Source organism: Clarias gariepinus, chromosome 19 (genome assembly GCF_024256425.1).
Source record: "Clarias gariepinus isolate MV-2021 ecotype Netherlands chromosome 19, CGAR_prim_01v2, whole genome shotgun sequence".
In the NCBI taxonomy this organism is placed as follows: domain Eukaryota; kingdom Metazoa; phylum Chordata; class Actinopteri; order Siluriformes; family Clariidae; genus Clarias; species Clarias gariepinus.
In genome coordinates this window covers 5,364,040-5,386,689 of record NC_071118.1, presented here as the reverse complement: position 1 = coordinate 5,386,689, position 22,650 = coordinate 5,364,040, and positions in this window count along the sequence as shown.

The window sequence follows — 22,650 nt, the reverse complement described above, 5'->3', positions numbered from 1 at the left end:
GCGAGTCCCAGGAATACTACTTCTAAAGGGGCATATAATCCATTACAGGGTACCATGCACAAATACTGTATTTACACCTCAGGAAAGAGTTTAATGGACATTAGGAGAGAACTGACCCTCGAGGAAGACTAAACCAGGTCAGGAAGGATCAAACTCTGGAACCTGAGCCTATCCTAGGGGACTTGGAGCACGAGACGGGGTAAACCCTGGATGGGATGTCAAACCACGCAGGGCACACAAGCACACACAATATGGGGAATTCGGAAATTCCACTTTATCTACTCTGCATGTCTTTAGACTGTAGGGAGACAACCGGAGTGTGCAGAGGAACCCACACCACACAGAAAGAACATGCGAACTCCATTAACATAGACCCAAGGGGGGAATTAAACTCTTGGCCCTGGAGGCACAAGGCCACAGTGCTAACCAGTACTGGAGCTGTAGGACATGAAATCCTTTATAAAAACTGGCCTAAACCATAAACGTACTGAAGATTGAATATTAAGATCCATCCATCTAGGAACCTCTGTAGTCCATCTATAGGGCCATGGAGGCCAATGGTGACCACTTTATATATTTCCATTTTTAAGATCGTGGTAGGACCGCCGGTCAACATTCACAGGCGTATTTACTGAACACACTTCAGGCAAATGGGAAATGGCAATTAGCCTAATCTGCATGTCTTTCGACTGTGGGAGGCACCAGAGTATGCACAGGGAACTAACCAAGCACATGGAGAGCATGCATAAACACAGACCCATGGTGCGGGGCCTCAGTGCTAACCACTACACAACCGTGCTGCCTAACCCTGAAGCTGTAGGAGATAAAATCCTTTATGTAAACTGACATAAAGCATATATATATATATATATATATATACATACATACATACATATACTCAGAGACTAGAAATGTTGGCCCATATTTATAGGAGAGCATCTTGCAGTTGGAGATTTGTGATGGAGATTTGTGGGATGCACATCCAGGGCACGAAGCTCCCGTTCCATCACATCCCAAAGATGCTCTATTGATGATGATGATCTGGTGACTGTGGGGGCCATTTTAGTACAGGGAACGTATTGTCATGTTCAAGAAACCAATTTGAAATGATTTGAGCTTTGTGACATGGTGAATTATCCTGCTGGAAGTAGCCATCAGAGGATGGGTACATGGTGGTCATAAAGGGATTGACATGGTCAGAAACAATGCCCAGGTAGCCCGTGGCATTTAAACGATGCCCAATTGGCAGTAAGGGGCCTAAAGTGTGCCAAGAAAACATCCCCCACACCATTACACCACCACCACCAGCCTGCACAGTGGTAACAAGGCATGATGGATCCATGTTCTCATTCTGTTTACGCCAAATTCTGACTCTACCGTTTGGATGTCTCAACAGAAATCATCAGACCAGGCAACATTTTTCCAGTCTTCACCTGTCCAATTTTGGTGAGCTCGTGCAAATTGTAGCCTCTTTTACCTATTTGTAGTGGAGATGAGTGGTACCCGGTGGGGTCTTCTGCTGTTGTAGCCCATCCGCCTCAAGGTTGTGCGTGTTGTGGCTTCACAAATGCTTTGCTGCATACCTCGGTTGTAACAAGTGGTTATTTCAGTCAAAGTTGCTCTTCTATCAGCTTAAATCAGTCGGCCCATTCTCCTCTGACCTCTAGCATCAACAAGGCATTTTCGCCCACAGGACTGCCGCATACTGGATGTTTTTCCCTTTTAACACCATTCCTTGTAAACCCTAGAAATAGTTGTGCGTGAAAATCCCAGTAACTGAGCAGATTGTGGAATACTCAGACCGGCCCGTCTGGCACCAACAACCACGCCACGCTCAAAATTGCTTAAATTACCTTTCTTTCCCATTCTGACATTCAGTTTGAAGTTCAGGAGATTGTCTTGACCAGGACCACACCCCTAAATGCATCGAGGCAACTGCCATGTGATTGGTTGATTAGATAATTGCATTAATGAGAAATTGAGCAGGTGTTCCTAATCCTTTAGTTCCTTCTAGTTCCTAATCCTTTAGGTGAGTGTGTATAGTGTGTATATATATATATATATATATATAGAGAGAGAGAGAGAAGATAGTATGATAAATATTTATGAATGTTTATTCCAGTAAATGGACATAAAGGCTTTATTTTTTATGTAATGTTGACATAACCGAGGAGTCAAGTAACATTAAATTTTGCTGAATTACCCTTGACGGAGTTCTTGGTTTAATCCTGAAAGAGTTAAAGGTTTTTTTTTTCTCGCGCTGTCATTACAAACCTTTTACAAACATCTTTTGACCCCCCTGTTGTACATGTGACACATGATGAGGCGAACACATTTTATCATTTTTGATCTTATCCATGATTTTGTCTTGTTTTTTTTTTCTTACCCCTTCACCAATGATTTATTATTTCTGCTTTTCTCTGAGGTAAGAGAAAGGATTTTATGAATGTTTAAGAAACGCGATCACCAAAAAAAAAAAAAAATAAATAAATTTTTTTTACAGTCTGCAAATTGTTTGTCCGATGCCTGGAAACAAAGTTTTAAAATTGAGAAGCATAAAAAATGCATCATATTTTGATTATTATTTGTTTTTAAAGAATTTATAATATTTGAATCGTTTAATTCATGAGTTAAAGAAGTAAAACTGGCCAAATGATTTCGGTTAAGACTTTAAAACCCTTGGGTGCTTGCAGGCGTTCTGCTCTTGAATGGCTTACAAATTGCTGTTAGATGCTTTGGAAAACCAGGGCTTACGCAAAGAGCGTATTTTTTTTAACAGCTCAGAGATTTGATGAGACGGGTGAATGGATGCTGAGCTGTTTCGGATTGCCACGAGCACTCTGAAACACATCATTATGAGCATCACTATCCAGTTCAGCTGTTAAAAAAAGTTCAAAAACGTATTAAACTCTAACATAGGTGGCGGAGGTTGTGTACTCACAAGTTATGGTTTGACTTAAACGGCCCTCGTCCTTTGTTCATGTTCGCATTAATGGATACGGTCTTTCTTTATCCCATGAGATGCATACCCGACAGCTCTCCTGCGTTAAAGGAAAAACCTTCAGCTTGATTTTTTTTTTCTTTTGACGCCAATAAGATTCACAGTGAGGTTTCTGGCAAGCTTTTCTGTTCGTATCTGTTTAAAACGTAATAAGTGTTATTTACGGTGTCATGACAGGTTTATGGAGGGGTTAACCATTATATAAGGGTCTCCCTCATTTTTGTATTAAAGCATTAGCTTTAGGGCCACTAAACAGGTCCGGAAATTATTCATTAAATTCAACGTGAAAAGAATGGCTGAGATTCTGAATATGTGTTGCTTTTTCCAGATCATTGCAGCATGCATAGCCTTTCCCTTCTAGAACCAGCACTGCAATAAAAAGCACTGCGGAATGATTATTTATCCCTCTGACACCTGGACCAGCCCAAACATGTGTCTTTCATCTTAACAATATCCTGCCTGAAAAATGTTTGATGACTCACAGGCCTCTGGTCTGTTTTTATATCCGGTAGGGCAGAGATTCTGCAGCAAGTAGATGGCAAGAAGGTCTTTTTTTTTTTTTTTTAACCAAAATTGAATTCTGTCCCGGATCAAAGGTCAGCTTTTCCTCTTCTCACCCTTGTCTGGGCGAGATTGCTCTGCGAGTTGGCACGTACAGTTCGCGGCTGTGTATTGCAGCTGATGCGGACGGAGGCGAGATTGAAGGTCATGGACACAAACACGGACAACAGAACTGTTTTCCCAACTTGAAGTCTTGCTCAATTTATCAGTTATCATAAGACTCGTACCTGTCGGGGTGTGTGCACCGGGTCCCATCAAAGCACAATTTTCTGTAATAAATTACAGTCCATGGAGCAATTCTTCACTCACACCCAGGTGACAGACAGCTTAGAGACGACACCGGGAAAGGCACGGGAATGCTAAAATAAGATGACCCGATCCGATAAACCTGCAGATGTTTACCATCCGGGCTTGACTAAGTAATCGGAACAGGTGTATAAAGGACAGCTGACTTGTCTGCGGATGTAATTAATGACCCCAGAGAGGTTACGCTGTAATGGAAACGTGGCGGTGCTCGAGATTTAAATGAATGCCAGACAGGTCTGAGATCAGGGAGCTGATTGGAAATAAATGAAAGGGTTGCATTTAGGAAAGTCAGAGGCTGAATTAGTCTATGCCTCTTAATGAAGGCTTTGATAAAATGGAGAGGCGGTGGTTGCAGCGGGACCGGGCCTTGGCAACCGGCGAGCCGGTAATTGGTGGTGTGAAGCGAACAAAAATGTGATAAGGGAAGGTAGTGAACACAGGTGTTTGACCATGAGCAATTCATCAGAGGGATTTAGTTACCCAGAAGTAGACTGGCCTATTAGAGGGGTAAAAGAAGTAAGGTGCACTGTAATTGAACAGCCTTGACGTGTGGTTTAATATATCCGCTAAATGAATGCAACTTACCTCGCAGAGCTTTTCAGCTTGCAGAGCCAAACAAGTTAAATATGCTATATACTGTAGGTAATATGATTTGGATTGGTCAGAATGCAGATGGGAAAAACCGAGATTAATGTGCGTGTTGCACATAAGTTGCGAAAAGGATAGGGTGGCCAAAGTTGCAAGGACCTGCTTGGTTATGGAGTATAATATCCAGAGATATAACAGCACTGCTAAAATCTCAATTGTGATTGTTGATGAATTTCCTCCAACAGCAGCTCGGGGGATAATTCAAATTGCATGGTAATGTAATGTTAATACTGTACAGTTATAGTACATTGCTATTATGATATATATAATATTATTATATTACCTGTTTAGTGTCCAGGAATGAGTCTCCAGTTTTAGTTCTTTGTATTTCTATATTTCCTCTCAGGGATCAATAAGGTGCATCAACCTGAGGAACTGATTGTCTACAACTGCTCTAATGTTACAGCAGCTAACATTTTATTTTTATTGGTAATTTAGAATATCAAACATAACATTTCACAATGGTAAACAGAACTATTTTTTGAGGACATTACACTATGTAAAACATATCTAACTTGCTTTGTGGACGTTTGACAACATTACACGTTACCATCCAAATTTCACGCGATCTTCCACAAGATTGCAGGTAACATTCCACAACACACAACATTAAACAGAACTAACTTTTGAAAACGTTTCACACCTTCTACATTTACGGCTTTTCGCAGACGCTCTTATCCAAAGCAACTTAAATGTATCTCATTACGCGTACAGTATGAGCAGTTGAGAGTTAAGGGCCTTGTTCAAGGTCCAACAGTGGCAACTTGGTGGTTATGAGGTTTGAACCTGGGACCTTCTGCTCATTAGTCCAACACCTTAACCACTTAGCTTAAACATAAGGACAGGGGTATCTCAGTCGTTAACGTGTTGGACTAGTAATTAGAAGGTCCCAAGTTCCATCTTGTTGCCATTGTTGGGCCTTTGAGTAAGGTGTCTTTCTGTAAATGCTGTAAATGTAAAAGGTGTCAAACATTTCATAGCATTAAACATATATGTTTTGTGTCTGTTCCACAATATAAAATGTAAGGTTTCACAAGTTTAAATATACAGTCAAATTTCATTGTATTATAATGCCTCACAAAATAAGCACATTGTTCCACATCTTTAAAAGTAACACTTCCACAACAATAACTGTACCTGTAAACATTCTACAACATCATGAACACACATCCCACCACTACATTAATTATTTTTTCCCAATACAAGCATGACCCGATGTATTTAATTATTTTCTTTAATATTATTTGTTAATTTATTTTCCTGTAATTGACAGAGCAAGGGTAAAAGTTTTATACAGTAAGTCTTAAAGAGAGATTTTGGTCTCAGTATTGGTTAAAGATTGTTGCATAATCTTATAAGAGCAAAAAAAAAAAAAAAAAAAAACTAATGGGAAGATTACAGTCTGGTTCGCTTAGTTTCCTCTTACTTAATTATTTTTCACTTATTTTCAGAACATATTCCTTAATTCCTTGAAGTCTTTCCAGGAGTCAATGGGAAACCCTTTCCTATTATTACAAATATATATTTCAGTTCTTTCAATTACATCTACTGTACAGTGCCACTAGAAAGTATTCACCCCTATGATTATTTCTCTATTTGCCATATTTCAACATCAAATTAAATGAAATATGACTGCTGCTGCTTCTTTTTTACAGTATTTAGATTTTTTAGTTATATCTTAATTTTTTTTTAGCAATCTTACTGTAGATTTAACTTGTCTCAGGTGTATAGCTATGAGGTGTATAGCTTTGCTCATTTTTTATTTATCGATTGGGTTTAAGTCTCAGGTTTTGTCCTCAAACGTTCCAAACCACAAACTTACTTTTTCTTTTCTTTTTTCTTTTTTTTTTGTTCAAGCTCCACCTTTGTCATCTTTTGCTTTGTGCTTTGGCTCAATATCTTGTTGGACCATGTACAGTATAAATACAATCTGGAGGCACTGTACATACTGTAGACATTTGGTTATAAGCTTAACTCACTTTTGATTTGCCTTCGACAGTCTGGATGAAGATGAAACATACCAAGGTCACCCACTAGTGAGAGGTTGTTCACTTGGAAAGAAAGGAGGATATTATTAATTCAGTAATAGCCACTACAGTGTTTAGTCCTCTAGGCTGTTCTTATTGCTGACCTGTCCTTAAATCAAACTTAGAAAGGCTTTTGTATTGACCTTGAGGAACAAGAGAGGCTGAAATTAGTGCGTGATTCTTTTGCAGCTCTGATGTCGACTTTAAATAATTTGCTGAAGTCATTACCCTTATAAAAAAAATATTTTTTTTTCTTAAATACAGTATGTCATACTGTCAGAGGATAGCTTCGGTACGGTATACTGCTAGCAAAAAATGATCTGCTCCAGTGTTAAATTCATGCAGATGAGCTCTGATCATTTGCTGTTATTATTGTCTCTATTATATATTTTTTTCTGGTTATTTTCCAAATTCATTATGAGCATGCGAGTGTAACACGGACACTTGAAGTGGCCCAGACTCAAGGCCACGGTGCATTTGCCTACCAAATACGCCTCATGTCTGTATTAGCACCAAATTATGATTCCGGCCTTGAATAAGCAGACAGCGTGCGACTCGATTCGGGGGGGAAAGTGTTCTGAAGCATGTGTAATTAATTAACAGGTATGAAGACGTTTGCCTTTAAGTATAGCAGCCTTTTTAAACTGGGATAGAATACTGAGTGGTGTGAAAGCGGACAGCCTCATTAAAAGTGATCCATGCGAGCACCTCCACTTCTTTGTGGGCAGCGGACGCCGACATGTGCATCACGTCTTGCTTTTTCAGACACGGCTCCCGCCTTAGATTGCTGTCCAGGAGGAATTTTAATTTGTCCGCATTTGCCATGCGGTAGAAAGTGTGGGATGATATTTATACCTAAGGCCGTGTGTGCGGTGTGTGTGTGTGTGGTTATCCTTCATCTTTAGAAACAGTTTATCTTTTTTCCATACACTGCATCCTATACCTTCGGGTCTGTCGGACTCGCGTGATTACGGCGCTTTTGAACTGAGCTGAAAGATGATGAAGGCCATTTTCTAACAGAGGGAGCTGCAGAATATAACATAGCTTTACACAAACACATCCAACAACTTTCGGTGTCCTTGTATAGTTACTCTGCAGAAAATGAGGTAAACGAGGAAAGAGATTAGAAGAGAAAGAAAGGCAACCGAGTCTTTTCCCAGGTCTCTGGCACTAAGAAGAGGCCAGGCTCCCTAATGGATCTGTGTCAGTCTCTGTCTTTTCAGAATCTCCAGCCATGCACACAGAAAAGCATGGCTCCTGTGGCTAAATAAAGAGCTTTTCCATTTTTTCCCCCTTTGTCCCAGGCCTGGCTGTTCTCATTCTAAATCCTGTTTCACAAAGTACTAAACTGTCCCAAAACAGGCAGTCTGCCTTATAGGAGACTTATTCTGACTTTTTCCCCCCATGAGACCAGTTTCTGAGGTTTCTATTTTTTATTTATTTATTTATTTTTTTCATGAAAACTCTCACCCAAAAAAAAAAAAACTTGTCAGCAGGATACTTAAACTACTGCAGCGTGTACATACTGTATGAAGCCAGGCCAAGTCGTTCAATGTGCCCTGGGTTTTTATAGCCTGTTATTAACTGCCTAATAAAAAAAATAAAAAAAACACATGAAAAAGGGTCTTGGAATAGAACAGAGCTGACAACAATAAAGAAAAATCATGCCTAGTCCTGCATTATTGATCTTCTGCTTGAATTGTATGAATGCATCAGAATAAGCTGAGTGGAAAAACAAGCAAGGTGATTTTTAGTCAACATTTTCAGATTTTTCCAAAAGTAGCAATTTTTACCTTTTTATTTATTTTGATGAACTTGAAATGTTATCCGTTTTCCTTAAGAGAAAGCAATCCTGCTGGATCAATGCGTCTTTGAAGCTCTGATGAAACATGATTGGTTTCATAATAGGAGCATTTGTTAATATCATGGTGTGCAAATTCTGACAAATAATTTGCCATTTTTATTATGAAAAATATTTGAGACCATGAGCTTAGCAGAGCTTTTTCACCTTATCTTTTCAGGCTGGGAGGATAAAAACCCGCGTCCGGTCTGTGTCTTTGCAACTTTACCCGGTTCTTTGTGGGTTTTTATTCCAGGTACTCTGGTTTCCGTTCACTATGTGAGTGTATGTCCCCCCTGCTTCGTGCCCTGATATGCTCTAATTCGGGGATATGCTTAAAATCCTGATAAGCATTATGAAAAATGAATGAAGCAGAAAAAAATTGTCTTGCGCCTTTTTTGAAGTATGTTCCAATGATTTAAAATGTTCCTACGCAAAATGAATAACAGTTTTATACAGTCTTTTAAATATTTATTTTTGGTATTTTCAGCCTCACAGTGCCCCCCAGCAATCCCTTCTATACAGTCTGAACACCTCCATCTTATAGTGTTATATTCATCTGGATGTGGGGATATGCTGGCTTATTCATATATTCACAAATATATAGGTTAGGTTCGTGCATTGGCTGTGCTAATGTAGTCTTCAAATGGAAATGCAGATAATGCTGCAAAAAAGACAAGCACTTGCCCTTAAGCTTGCAATACAAAATCTGGGGACAGAAAATGCAGACTAAAGAAGCAGAATGCAAAGTATGCACTGGCTCCATTTGTTTGTTTTTTTCTCTTTTTTTCTGCTCTACTTCTTTTTCTTTCTTTTTTTTTTTTGGCGCTGTAGGTTGCACGGTGGGACCCCTTTGGATCGGACTTGTTTGTCCGGCACATTGCATGGATGGGATGCTCATTTGGAGTGAATTCGGAGGTTAGATTAACAACTCGTGTTATGGCTGATCAGAACTTACTGTATATATCACTAAATACAGTATATGGTAGAACTGGGGAGGGGGGGGGGGGGTAAAACAAGTTCAGTATGGATAAAATGAATTAAAGCAAGTGTTTAATTTCACAGATAGAAGAAATCCTGGCCTGTCATACAGCAGGCGAGCGCGTGCTAAGAAGGGGCCAAAAAGGCTTTTGAAGAGTTGATCAAAGCAGAGAGGCTTTGATGGTGCCGTGTGACCGTACTGACGAGGCTGTAGAGAACCACGCGGAAGGACTTCAGTTCTATCCATAATGAAAATCAAGGGCTCTCGCACAGTTCGGACCCTCAGCCACATCCACAAGTGCCTCAGAACCATGTCCACTCAATTCAGGGGCCTCAGCGAGTTTAGACCTAGTATTGTGTAATTTAAACATCTTGTTATGAAACCATTTCACATCAGTTGCATTGTCCATTAAAAAAAAAAACATGAAAACAGCATCAACCTATTGTTTTATGTTGCAGTGCTCATTTTTTTCTATTTACTGATAAGGATAGTGGGTCAGTATGAAGTTTCACAAGTACATTGTCAGAGCTGGTTACTTTGAGTATGTTAGGCTGGAGTGTGAAAGAGAAGTGTATGAATTGTTCAGAAGAAGGTTGAGCGCTTTACTGTATTCCCAGTAGTCCAAAGACTGACTGAATCAGGATGAATGCACATGACTGACAAACAGTGCATAGTGCTGTATATTCCTATTTTGGGGAAGACATGTAAAAATAAAATAAAAAAAAATCAGTACTTTCACACATGGTTAGAATAGTAACACGCAGGAATTTCTGGTAATTCATATAACCTCAGCTTCTATTTGTTGATGTCTAATTAATTTTTGAATTCAGTATAAGCTTTTATTCAGTCTTGGCGAAAAGCCAGGCTATACAGTAATTTGTCATGTTTTTGCGAGTGCTGTGCCAAAGCTCTGGCCTACTAGCAGACCTCAGACCTGCATCTCCAGTGACCATTTTAAAATGAAAACTTTAAAACACTTTAAAATCGATAAACCGCGCAAGGAATTGACTGCATACTGCGTGTACAGTTTAAGATTCTTCTATAATAACAATTTCTATTTCATAGTTTTATGCATTCTTTAGCCACTGCACATATTCTTGTTCCTTACTGTATATACCATATGAGGTATGTATGTAAAACTGTTCATTTGACTTGCACTTGTAAGTTACACAATGCCAATATATTAGATCCAAAAATAACACTTTAATTATATTGTTGCATATAAAAACAATTAAAACATTTTAAAATGTTTTGTAAATGAAATAAAATATGAAATAAACAGACAGTGCCTTAACCTTTAATTTATGATTCCTCTTTCCTTAAAGGAATATGCCGAGACAGATTTCTTGCAAAATCAAGTTCTTAAGGCGAAAGTCTGTCCATCTGTCTGTCTGTCTGTCTGTCTGTCTGTCTGTCTGTCTGTCTATCATGCTGCAGCATTCCAATGCCTAAATGATGGAGATACAGATGAAGAGCTTCTGTTACTGTTTACATCAAACATTAGAATGGGGAAAAAAAGGAACTTTAACCCTTGTATGGTTGTTGGTCTCCAACCAATGGTTGGACTTTTTTCAGAAACTGCTGATCTCTTGCGAAAAAGCATCTCAGAACACATCAAACCTTGAGAGGAAAGCACTAGAAGACTATATCAAGCTTCATTCCTGACAGCCAAGAACAAGAATCTGAGGCAGTATTCTGTGTAAACTCTGATTTCCTCAGCAGTTTCTGAAATACTCAAATCAGACCGTCTGGTTTTAACATCCATGACACTTTTCCCCTCATTCTAAAGTTCGACGTGAACCTTCCTCCAAGCTTTTGGCCTGTATGGTATCTGCATCTTGTTGCTACCACATGACACTCCAATAGAATAACTCCATAAATGTGTACCGGTATCCCTAATAATTGTTTAAAGCGGTTGAAAAATTTTTATTCTTGTTCAACATTAGTTATAGTATATGCTCTGATGATAAACCAGTCTAACTGGTCAGTAGTAAATTCAGCTCCTTCATGTCATCTCACTGGGGTGAGGTTGGACACGGTGCATCGAGCAGAGCGCACAGGGCCGTGAGGTGGCCTGATGCTGTCTGCTCTCTGACTTTTTCCAGTGTTTAACATTCCCCCCACGCTTTGTCCACATCCCAAGTGAGGACACTCATTCCCGCCCCTGCCGAGATGAAGGTGAACGCTCACCTGCCCCCACGCCACCCCGCAGCCCGCTTTCCTCTTTCACCGTTTGTCCTTCCTCGTCTCTCGGCTCAGCCAAGCGTTGACCTTCCCAGTGGCTTGTCATTACTCCTTCACTCCGGCTTTGTGTTTCGTTTTCTATGGAGTCCGTGATGAGATGTCGGAGCACACCGAGAAGCAATCTCGGGGTGTACTCAGGGATGGTTTCAGCCAGATGTGGAAGCTCAAACCCCCCCTGGGCAGGTTTCATTGGTTTAAATATTTAATGGGAGCATGTGGCTCGGTGGTCACCCAGCAGGCACTAACGTGACACGAACACGCCTGGAAATGCAGCCTGGTGACTAGTGCAGAGCTGTGCTGACAATTCCCCGAGCAATTTCAAGGTCATACAGGAGCACTGTCTGTCTGATCTCTCTTCATTTTAATATTTGATATTCTTAATTGCTTGCTTGCACTTTACATTTGGCATCACTTCTTTAATTATCCATATTACTTGTATTCAACCGCAGAGGTTATTTCTAAGTACCAATTCTTCATGCACCTCCTAATTGAATGGCCTTTATATATTATAGACTGCCGTCAGACTCACTGTAAGTGACCGTGGCTGTTTTCTTTTTTTTTTGGTTCATGATCCTAAGAAAACTCCATGACCAAAGGCACAGCATCCTACACCACTGGGGCGTTTTTTTTTTGTGTGTTTTTTTTTACAGGACACATTTTGAGAAGGCAGTGCATTTGACAGGCTGACGCTTGTCCACCGGGTCCTGCAGGTCCGCTCGTCACATCCAGTTTCAGACACGAGCCCTTAGGTAAAAGACTCTTCTAGAAATTATGTGACCTTATTGTGGCCTCGTGGGGCTTAGTGATGACCTCCTTGTGGACCATCTCTGGATGATCTCGAATCGGCTGCAGAAAGAAATAAAGACATTGTGTTTTAATATAGTCAGGCATGAACAGGGAGTAATTTAGGTGCCGTTCAGATTGGGGTCATGGTGAAAAGTTTTCGTTTCAGGTTATCAGATCAGTAGAGGACAGTTGAGACAGGTGCCACATTGTATTGGCATACATTAATTAATGCAAAATATTTTCCATAGACAGCAATGGGCTACGTCTCAGGGCAGAAAAAACAAGTTATGTTTACTTACATTTTATCTCATCTTACATCGGAGCAGTTGAGGGTTAAGGCACTTGCTCGAGGGACCAACAGTGACAACTTATAGAGCTGGGGTTTGAACCTGGGACCTTCTGATCAGCACCTTAACAACAGAGCTGCCGAGGTATGATTGCTAATGTCAGAAAGGAGGAAGGGTCAGTTCTCAAAATGATGATTTGCTCATGTGTGAAAACTGTTTTAAGCACCCTAACATATCACAGATCATCTCCCTGAGTGATCAGGCCACGAGATTCCCAACATTTCAACTCCTGGCGTTAATGAGACCATGTGGAGCCTTTAATTCCTATTCCAGTGCTTTATTTTGCGCATTTTTTGGCTATCAAGTTGTGTGTTTCATTTTTTTGCTTCATGCAAGTCAAAAGTTTTATCTCTTGACTTTCATGCATGCCACCTGTCTGCCTCTGCAGGATGTGTGCACCTCTTTGCAATTATCCTGAGATAAATAGCCCAGTGTTGACTTGATAGGCCCGGCTGATGTTTCCATTAATATTTCAAGCATTAATGGAGATAGACACTACAGTCCATTTGCTTGGACATTTAGTTTTCATTGGATTCAGGTTTGTTAATGGGTCAGGCCTCAACATAATTAGCTGCGGTTTCTCAAGGAAGAAGAAAAAAAAAAAAGAACATGAGCTAAACTTATCTGTTTTTACTTAACTTCCTGTCAGGTATAGGACACTGGCAGATAGTTGGGAGCAAGGCTACGCTTACATTTAGCAACACTTTATTCCACGGCGGCATTCTTACAGCTTGTTAAAAGGTCTGCTTGTTACCAATCCCAGAATAGTCGACCATATTTTTTAACTTTTTAAATGACATACTGTCCTCCTACAAAAAACGGATGTGTATAGGGAGCCGGGAAAATATAGCAATCCTTCAAATTTGTGTTAAGCTCAATAAACTGTTCTCTTGACGCCGGACCTCAATGAGAAGTAATTTCAGGGTTCTATTTCTGCAACATGTTTAATACTGATTCGGGCAATTATCCAATCCTTAGACCTGGTCTGTCATTTGCAATCAGACAGGACTGCAAACCGTTGCATTCTTCGTCATTTGTTTGACTCTCAGGCCAGTCCACTATCGCTGTCGGGTAAGGCTCTATTTAGAGTCCTGCACCCGTGTATGGTTTTCTTATTATTGCTTATAATGACCATATAAATTTAGTTTCTCATCCATAATAGTAGGTCTGTCTTCATAGTGTGATGAAATGTCATTTTGATCCTGTTGGCTGTTAACTGGTTTCAAATCTTCAATTATCAAATTTTTTGTATGCGTTTCATCACTTGCTAAGAATAGTACACATGTAGCCAGACATTAACATCTGAATTCAACTTCCGTTAATGGGATTATGGAGGATCTGGTGCTCTTTCCTTAGAGGCTCATGCTCCAACAGTCCTTAAGCGACAGAAGATTTGCCACGACATACTTTACATTTCCAGACCTGTACTTACCAAAAAAAGAGAAATTTAAATTCACAAAGCCTCTTCAGATGGTTTGGTTGATCCGGGCAGAATCCTAAATGGCTTTCCTCTTAAACAAACCTCCTAATCCATAGGCATTAACCGGGATGAACTAATGGAGCAGACCGAGCAGCTTGAGCGGATCCAGCAGTGTTCTCCATGCTTCTCTGATCACAGACACTCATGAGTAACTTCACATTTACATCTCCCATAGAAATCGACCACACACAACAAGACCAAGTTCTGAGCGAACATGCGCAGTTTCTTTTATTCGCCTGCAAATTTTCAGCGAGGACTGCTTTTTCAGCGCAAAAAAACAAGGAATTAATAATAATAATAATAATAATACAAAATAATAATAATAAAAATAGATTGCAATACGAGAGATTTATGTATAGCATGGCAAGACAGAAAGGAATAAACAAACTGCGCTTTGCATAAGTTATCGAATTGTTAATGGGTTGGAGGGGAAATGCATTTTCTCCAGAACCTGATTCCGTGAGAGGGCCGTCATTTGAGCGCGCTGACAAATGAGCGGGACGGTTAATTTGTATAGAGCATCATTTGGTAATTTGCCCCCACGACAATCAGGCAAATGGTGTTATTTCATATTTCTTCCTGGCCTCCGAGTTCCTCTGGCAATTTAATTATCTTTGTTGAATTTGCACTGATGGTTCATTTATTTCAGGAAAAATGAGAGGGCTGAGTGATTAATGTAGATACCAAATGTACATGCATGCAAAAAAATTTTGTTTTGTTTTTTTGCAATGATTTATCTTTAAGTAGAATTCGGTTATGCTATATTGACTGTATTCGAGGTGATACAATAAGGAGAAATAAATATTCAAAAACTTTGGTGCTTCTTTTGCATGTACACACACACACACACACAACATCTTTCTACTTTTAAATATAACCAGCAAACACAAGTATGTATTTAGAAGAATAAACAATATTTAAATATTCATGCTTAGCATATGCCAACGCTACAATTGATCAATATGAGTACTTTGTTTTCAACGCTGTCGTTGTTTGTTTATTACAGCTTCGAAACATCTGCAAGAAGAATACTAATTATCTCTTTGCAGCATTGCGGTTGAATTTTGGGCCGTTCCTCTCAGTAAATCGTTTTCAATTACCCAAGGTTACACAGGTCCAAGTGATGAGCTTGCAAATGTAAAATCCTCCTTAATTTTTAATGGGGGTTTGAGTCAGGAGATTGTCTTGGCCATGCAAGGTCTTCTTGAGAGTTTTTAGCTGTAGGAACGTAGACTGTAGGCTCATTTGCTTGTTTCCTAATTTTGGTATTAATTTTTAGGATTCAGTTTTCAGTATTTCCTTCGATGAAACGTAATGCCGTAAAAAAAATAATAAAACGTAAAGTTTATCGTTTGCGGTCCTCTATCACGATGATACCCACCCAGCCGAATTATTGTCCCGTGGTTTTTCTCTGACTTTTTTTTTCTTTTTGCATTGTTAACTTTTGTTTCAGTCTTCAGTTCCTAGTATGCAGTATCACATGTTCCTAATTGAAGTTTCACTCTATGTTTGATCTATTTAAAGTCTGTTGATTCCTGCAGATCTGCGAGTAGCTCCTTGCAAAGTGGACTGCACTGGGTATTCAGCCATTTTAAGTAGGATACCACACTGGAGGGAGCAACACTGCTTAGTTCAAAGGGAACTTAAAACAGTGTAGGGGACAAGTGAACAAGGGTTCATCACTTTACCAGATATGGACAAGCAAAATTACCTATCGGACATGGTCTAATATGGACCAGCATTTCCCAGGACGTTGGCTATAACAACATGGACCTCATGAAGTCCAGATCTCACTCCCTGTGGGGCTACAGGAAAAGGAGGAGATATACAGGACAAAGCCTCGCACACTGGAGGACTTGGAGGCACGGATTCAGAAGGTTCTCAGCAATATCCCAAATGACTTCCTTCTGCATTCCATCCCAGGCTGTTTGAGGAAACTGGTTGATGCCATCGGTGACTATATTGAAATTTAACGATTTGCTTTCACTTTTCCTATGTAATAAAGTACATGTACAATTTGTTTCAATAAAAGTGTATTAGAAATCTGGATTTTATTACTAATTTTGAATGCCTAGTTAATTTTTACCCAACCTGTAGAGCGTAGCACCAGTGGGACGATTAATTATAAGGTATCACTCTGCATCCCAGGCTGCACCCTCGTGCTACGACCACATACAGTAACACCTGTGTTATTCAGCAGTACAGCACTCTCTCTCTCTCTTGTGATATTGATTAATTGTATACCTTTTGTAATGTATGGGTTCCAATAGATATTCAATATTTTAATTCCATAGTGTGAAATTTCCATAGTAACAGCAACAGGTATATCCAAGATGCTTACCAGGGTAATGCAGGGAGGAGGTGATGTCTGCGTTTGTGACATTGCTTGTTCTGTTGAGGAATGTTTCTTTAACCGATATTTCCTCAACAGGAAGTAAGAAGATGCTTAAAGTACACTGCGGTATAAAATGTAATGCAGCTTGTGTTTTAGCTGGTGATTGTCTTGGATCTGTTTTCTGGATGGGTTCGGATTGCCTAGTAGTCAGGTCAGTGGTTAAGGCTTTGGACTAGGGTTTGTAAGGTCCCAGGTTCAAACCCCATGACCAACACTGTTGGACCCTTGAGAAAGCCCGTAACCCTCAACTGCTCAGATGTACAATGAGATAAAATGTAAGTCACCCCGGAATAAAGGCGTCTGCCAAATTCCTTAAATGTAGTAGTTCCTTGAAAGGTAGAGTGGACTGCACTGGGTATTCAGCAAGGTTGAATAAGATTCTGAAGTGTAGGGAGCAAAACTGTTCAGGTCAAAGGGGAACTCAGAAGGGTGCAGGGAACAAATGAACAACAGGTCATCATCTTGCCAGACAAGAACAGGGAAGAGTATCCAACTGGAACATTGAGCATGAAAAATAATTTTCACCATTAATTATGTGGAAGGCCTGAGTTCGATTTCCGCCCAATGCCCAAAGCCTAGCTCAGTCCCAGGCCAAAGAAGGGCATCCGGCATAAAACCTTTACCAAGTTGTGTAAAGGTGCAGATCAAATGGTCCACTGTGGCGACCCTTGACTGGAGCAGCCGAAAGACCAACTACAAGATTATGACATAATAATTCCATAATAAAATTAACACAGCCTCATGTGTTACAGTAATTTTAGTTTTAGCATTACCCTTTAAGAAAAACAGAAATGCGAGAGCGTTACAATATTAAAGAAAACCTGCACTCGGATCTTGCCAAAGCGCTCTGTTTTTTCTTCGTCTGATCGGAGTTTAATTGCAGAAGGTTTTTTTTTCAGTTCTTTTTAAATAGTTTTGGATCCACATCTCTGTGCTTCATGTTTTGTCAGTTATATGAACAGACATGATTGAGATCCAGTTTGTGGGTTATTAACTGTAAAACTGCTTTCAGGTCATCCTGCAACTCATTTCAAGTGACTCCTTGCTTTACTTTTACCTTCCTTATCGTAAGTCTGTTTTTTGTTGGAACTGGCATCCAAGCAGGATTAGTTAGTTGGGCTTCCAAGAACTTTGTGCGTTTGTACTATGAACCAGCTATACTGACTCTGTAGTCTTTGGCTCTGTAGCTTTTTTCGTTCTTGTCTTGTATAATAATGTCATCCTTGCGAACTTTAGAAAGCTGTTTCATCGTGGTTGATGCTTATCAAACAATGATGTCATAGAATGACATGATGTGCAACTGGCATAAAAAATTTGGCAAATTGCATTTTATTTTGCAGCGTTTTATCTGAAATTGATTTGTTTATTTTTAATTTTTATGCATTTACACAACATACACTAGATGTCTTAATACTTATTTCCTCCTTAAAGCTGTACTTTTAAAAAAAAAAGTTATGCATACACCCTTTTTGGTGTAGATTTCAAGTAGAAAGACATTACTGTACACGTGTAATATACTATAGATGCAGATGATGTATATTAATTCACTAAAACAAAATTCTCCAAATATTACTCTTTCCACTTTCCCCTCATTCTTTCACCTGTGTCACTGTCACGTACATGACCATACGTTTCTCACATTCGCTCTCTTATCCAGATTTGTATTTTTATGTCTGACATGTATGTGTGTATGATATACAGCGTTCACAGAGGAACTAATGAAGCTCTGGAAGGTGTGTGTAGGGAGGCTGTCTGTGGGAGACGGAGCCCTGCGGCTCTGTCTGGGTCACTGATGACCGGGCTGATGCAGTAAGGACAGGAACACTTCTGCATGGCCTGCGCTAATGACTCCAGCCGGCACTGTCACTCAGCCTTGTACAAGGTGGTGACTAAATCTGGAAGCCCAGATTTATGTAGACAGTGTACACCTCTCGATGGGACTTAATTATAAATACTGTCTGAAAGCGGCTATTACTGCGAAGTCCCAAGGCGCTGCTGGTAACAGTGCAGTAGGTGTAGGGAAAGAGGAAGTTTACTGGATGCTCAGGGAGTCGTGTACTGGTTAGTGGATAACACTGCAAACTTATAAATAGCGCTTATATATGTTCTTTTTCCCAGAAAGTTTTGACATAATGGGTAAAAGTTCCTATGGATCCAATGTATAATGCGATATAGAGTAAATGCTTATATTATGGGTTATGACTTATAATATTCAGCACACGCGTGTATAACCTCTCAGAAGTAGTTGTGCCTGTATGAGTAACATTTATTTTCTATACAGCTTATCTTGTACAGGGTCAGGCGAAGCCTGGAGCCTATCCCAGGAGACTTCAAGCATGAGGTAGGGAACTCCCTGGACAGGGTGCCAATTCCTCGCAGTGCATTCACACACACACACACACACACACACACACACACACACATGGCAATTTGGGAATGCCAATTAGCATAACCAGAGTACCCAGAGGAAACCCACCAAGCATGGGGAGAACATGGAAACTCCATGCACCCAAAACCGAGACTGGACTCAAACCCTAGTCCCTGGAGGTGCTAACCACAAGGCTACAGTACCACCATTACTACAATGCTAACCACAAGGCTACAGTACCACCATTACTACAATGCTAACCACAAGGCTACAGTACCACCATTACTACAATGCTAACCACAAGGCTACAGTACCACCATTATCAATTCAAGTCATTTTATTAATGTAAAATGTTACACATATAATGTTGGTACTGTAGCATTATTATTAGCACTGTGGCCGCGTATCTCCATGCACACTGAACCAAGATTGGACACAAACCCTTGTCCCTGGAGGTGGGCAACCACAGTGCTAACACAATACTGTAGTACTGCCATTATATGGTTAACGCACTCACTCATTATCTATACTGCTTTATCCTTTATTTAGGGTCACAGGGGCCTTGGAGCCTATTCACCCGCCTATACACCCTGGACAGGGTGGCAATCCATTGCAGGGCAGACACACTATGGGCAATTTGGGAATGTCAATTAGCCTAACATGCAGGTCTTTGGACTGCAGGAGGAAACCAGAGCACCTGGAGGAAACCCAGCAAGCACAGGGAGAACATGCAAACTCCATGCACACAGAGACAGGAATCGAGCCTGGCTGGGTAACAAACCTGCAACATAGAGATGCAAGGCGACTATTGATGAATTGATAGTGCCAGAATACATACCAAGCTATCTTACGTCTGCTTTTAGCTAAAATCCAGACTTTCACGTAAGGTTTAAAACATGATATGGTGCGCTGTTGGAGGTAAAATTATTACAATTACAGGTGATGCTAACTATCCAGTGTTATACGTGTTATATTCATACAAGTTTTAAAAAAAAGTTCAGTTGTTTACATCAAATATCAGAATGGAAAAAGTGTGATCTCATAAACTTTCACACACAACAGTCTCTGGAGTTTTAACAGGATGGTGCAAAACCCAAAAAACATCTAAGGAGCAGATCCAGTTATTTGGCTAGAAACACATATTAGTTGTAAATTATTTATTTAATTAAATTGCCAGGCTCATTTAATCTGACAGGAAGGACATAATAGCTCAAATAAACACTCTTTACTTCCTTATCTTAAAGATACTCTAAGATACTTCTTCATCTTATAGCACAAAACTACGTGAAGCCTTGATTTGGATGAGCTACAGCATCAGAAGTGCTACGTCTGTCAACCAAGAACAGCCTACAGTTGGACACTGGCTTATTGAAGGTGAAGATTGGGAAATATCACCTGGTTATGTGAATCATTACAATAATGATGATCATGTGGAAGGGTGACTCAGTGGTTAACGCAGTCGCCTCGCACCTCTAGGGCCGGGGATTCGAATCTTGCCTCCGCTCGATGTGCATAAAGTTTGCATGTGGGTTTCCTCCCACAGTCGAAAGACATGCAGTGTGGGCTGATTGGCATTTCCAAATTGCCAGTAGTGTATGACGAGTATGCAAGTGTGTTGGCTTTGGCCCTGCAGTGAGTTGGCATCTCATCCGTGTCTTTGCACCGACTTCCCTGAGATAGACTCCAGGCACCCTGTAACCCTAGCCAGGATAAGTGGCCTGGATAGTGAATGGATGGATGGGTAATCAATGATTATAACTAAATGGGACCATTTAAAATATGCATTTATTAATAGGTATTGATTATGTGGATCGTCTCTCATACGGGTCAAATATGAATTAACTGTTACTAAAGAAACTGCTGTGAGAATCCTGTTATGGAAAATTTTACCCACACCTTCAGATTGGAGATATCGGCAGCGCTGTGGTGTAATGCATATTAACACATATTATAAGTTATGCTGCAGATATCATACCTGTTTTGTGTTAAGAAACAACCGTAATCAATATATTAAACAAAGCCATATGTTCACGCTTTTTATACTTTATATTTATATACTGTACACAGGGTGGGCCAAAAGTCTGGATCTACAGTACTGTATGCTGAAGGTATTTCTCCTTCTACGAAATCTAATATATTGTTCTTTTTATTTTATACACAAGAGATATACACCAATCAGCCATAACATCAACACCAGTGGCAGGTGAAATGAACAACATCACCGACTATACACAGCGCTGCCTTAACCTGTCATTAGTTTCTCTTGGGAGATACAACTTGTGACTTGCGCTCTGAGCCAGAAAACACAACAGTATTTATATTAAAAGATGACCAAATCACTTAGGCTTACTTAACCACAAACACAATAGTCTATCTAATCACTTTTAATAACAACCACACACACATACACACACACACACACACATACACAGCGACTTATAAATCGATAGACCTAGTACTATGAGATTATAAAACCAAGATGCGTGAATGTTTGATTTCACTCCGTATTACCAAATGAAAACCTGTCTGCAGAAACACTAATAATTAGAATATACAGTATAAACACCATGGCGGCACGGTGGTGTATTGTTTAGCACTCTCGCCTTGCACCTCCAGGGTCTGGGTTCGATTCCCGGCCAGGCTCGATTTCCATCTCTGTGCGCATGCAGTTTGCATGTTCTCTTTAGTGGGTTTCCTCCGGGTACTCCGGTTTCCTCCCACAATCCAAAGATATGCAGGTTAGGTTAGTTGGCGTTCCCAAATTGCCTATAGTGTGTGTATGTGTGTGTGCCCTGCGACAGATTGGCACCCTGTGGTGATCGAGAATATAAACATCAACTCTAAGTAATAGCTTCTTCTTTGGCCTCGGCGGGCCCAGTGAATCTCACACACACACACACACACACACCTCAGGTAACAGTCTTCCTCTCTATCCATCCATCTCTGTTTGACACTGTTATTTATCGCTTCGCCTCTGCCTGTTGACTCTCCTTCCTTTTCATTTAGAGCTTAGATTCTGTAAATTAAAAGAAAAAAAAAATGCAAATATTTTCGTATCGCAAAACTTTTTCACAACGCTAACCACACAGGCATCATCTGTACGTCACATGCTAAAACTTTTCCTCTGCAGTCTGATAGGATGGTTCATGGTGTTTATGTGGGTCACTTGTAAGTTGGTTTAATCGGCAACCACAAACATGAATATCAAGTGACGCACAGACAAATCATAAAAAAATTTTTTTTATTTATTTATTATTTGTTTTTTTGGCTCATGCAAGACCCCTGATCTTCCATGCATTTAGGTATGCTTGACTACACACCAGTAGTGGGAATCAAAGTCGCAGGCATCAAAGGCCAGCTTGTCTGATCCTGCAGAAAAGCCAATGCATCATAAATTGCTAAAAAAAGTCAATGCTTGCCATGATAGAAAGGCACCAGAAGACCTCAGCCCATCATGTACAGGGCCTAGCAGGCAACTCCCCAGATCCCAATCCAAACAAACACCCATGGAATGCGCAAGACAAACAGTCCGATTGATATAAGCCCCACCCCTCCATCCACAGCACCCAATGGATCCACTGCTAGACACCACATGACACCCCAAGAGATCTTGTGGAATCATGCCCCAAGAGTACAAAGCTGGCACAAGAGGAACTCAGCACCTA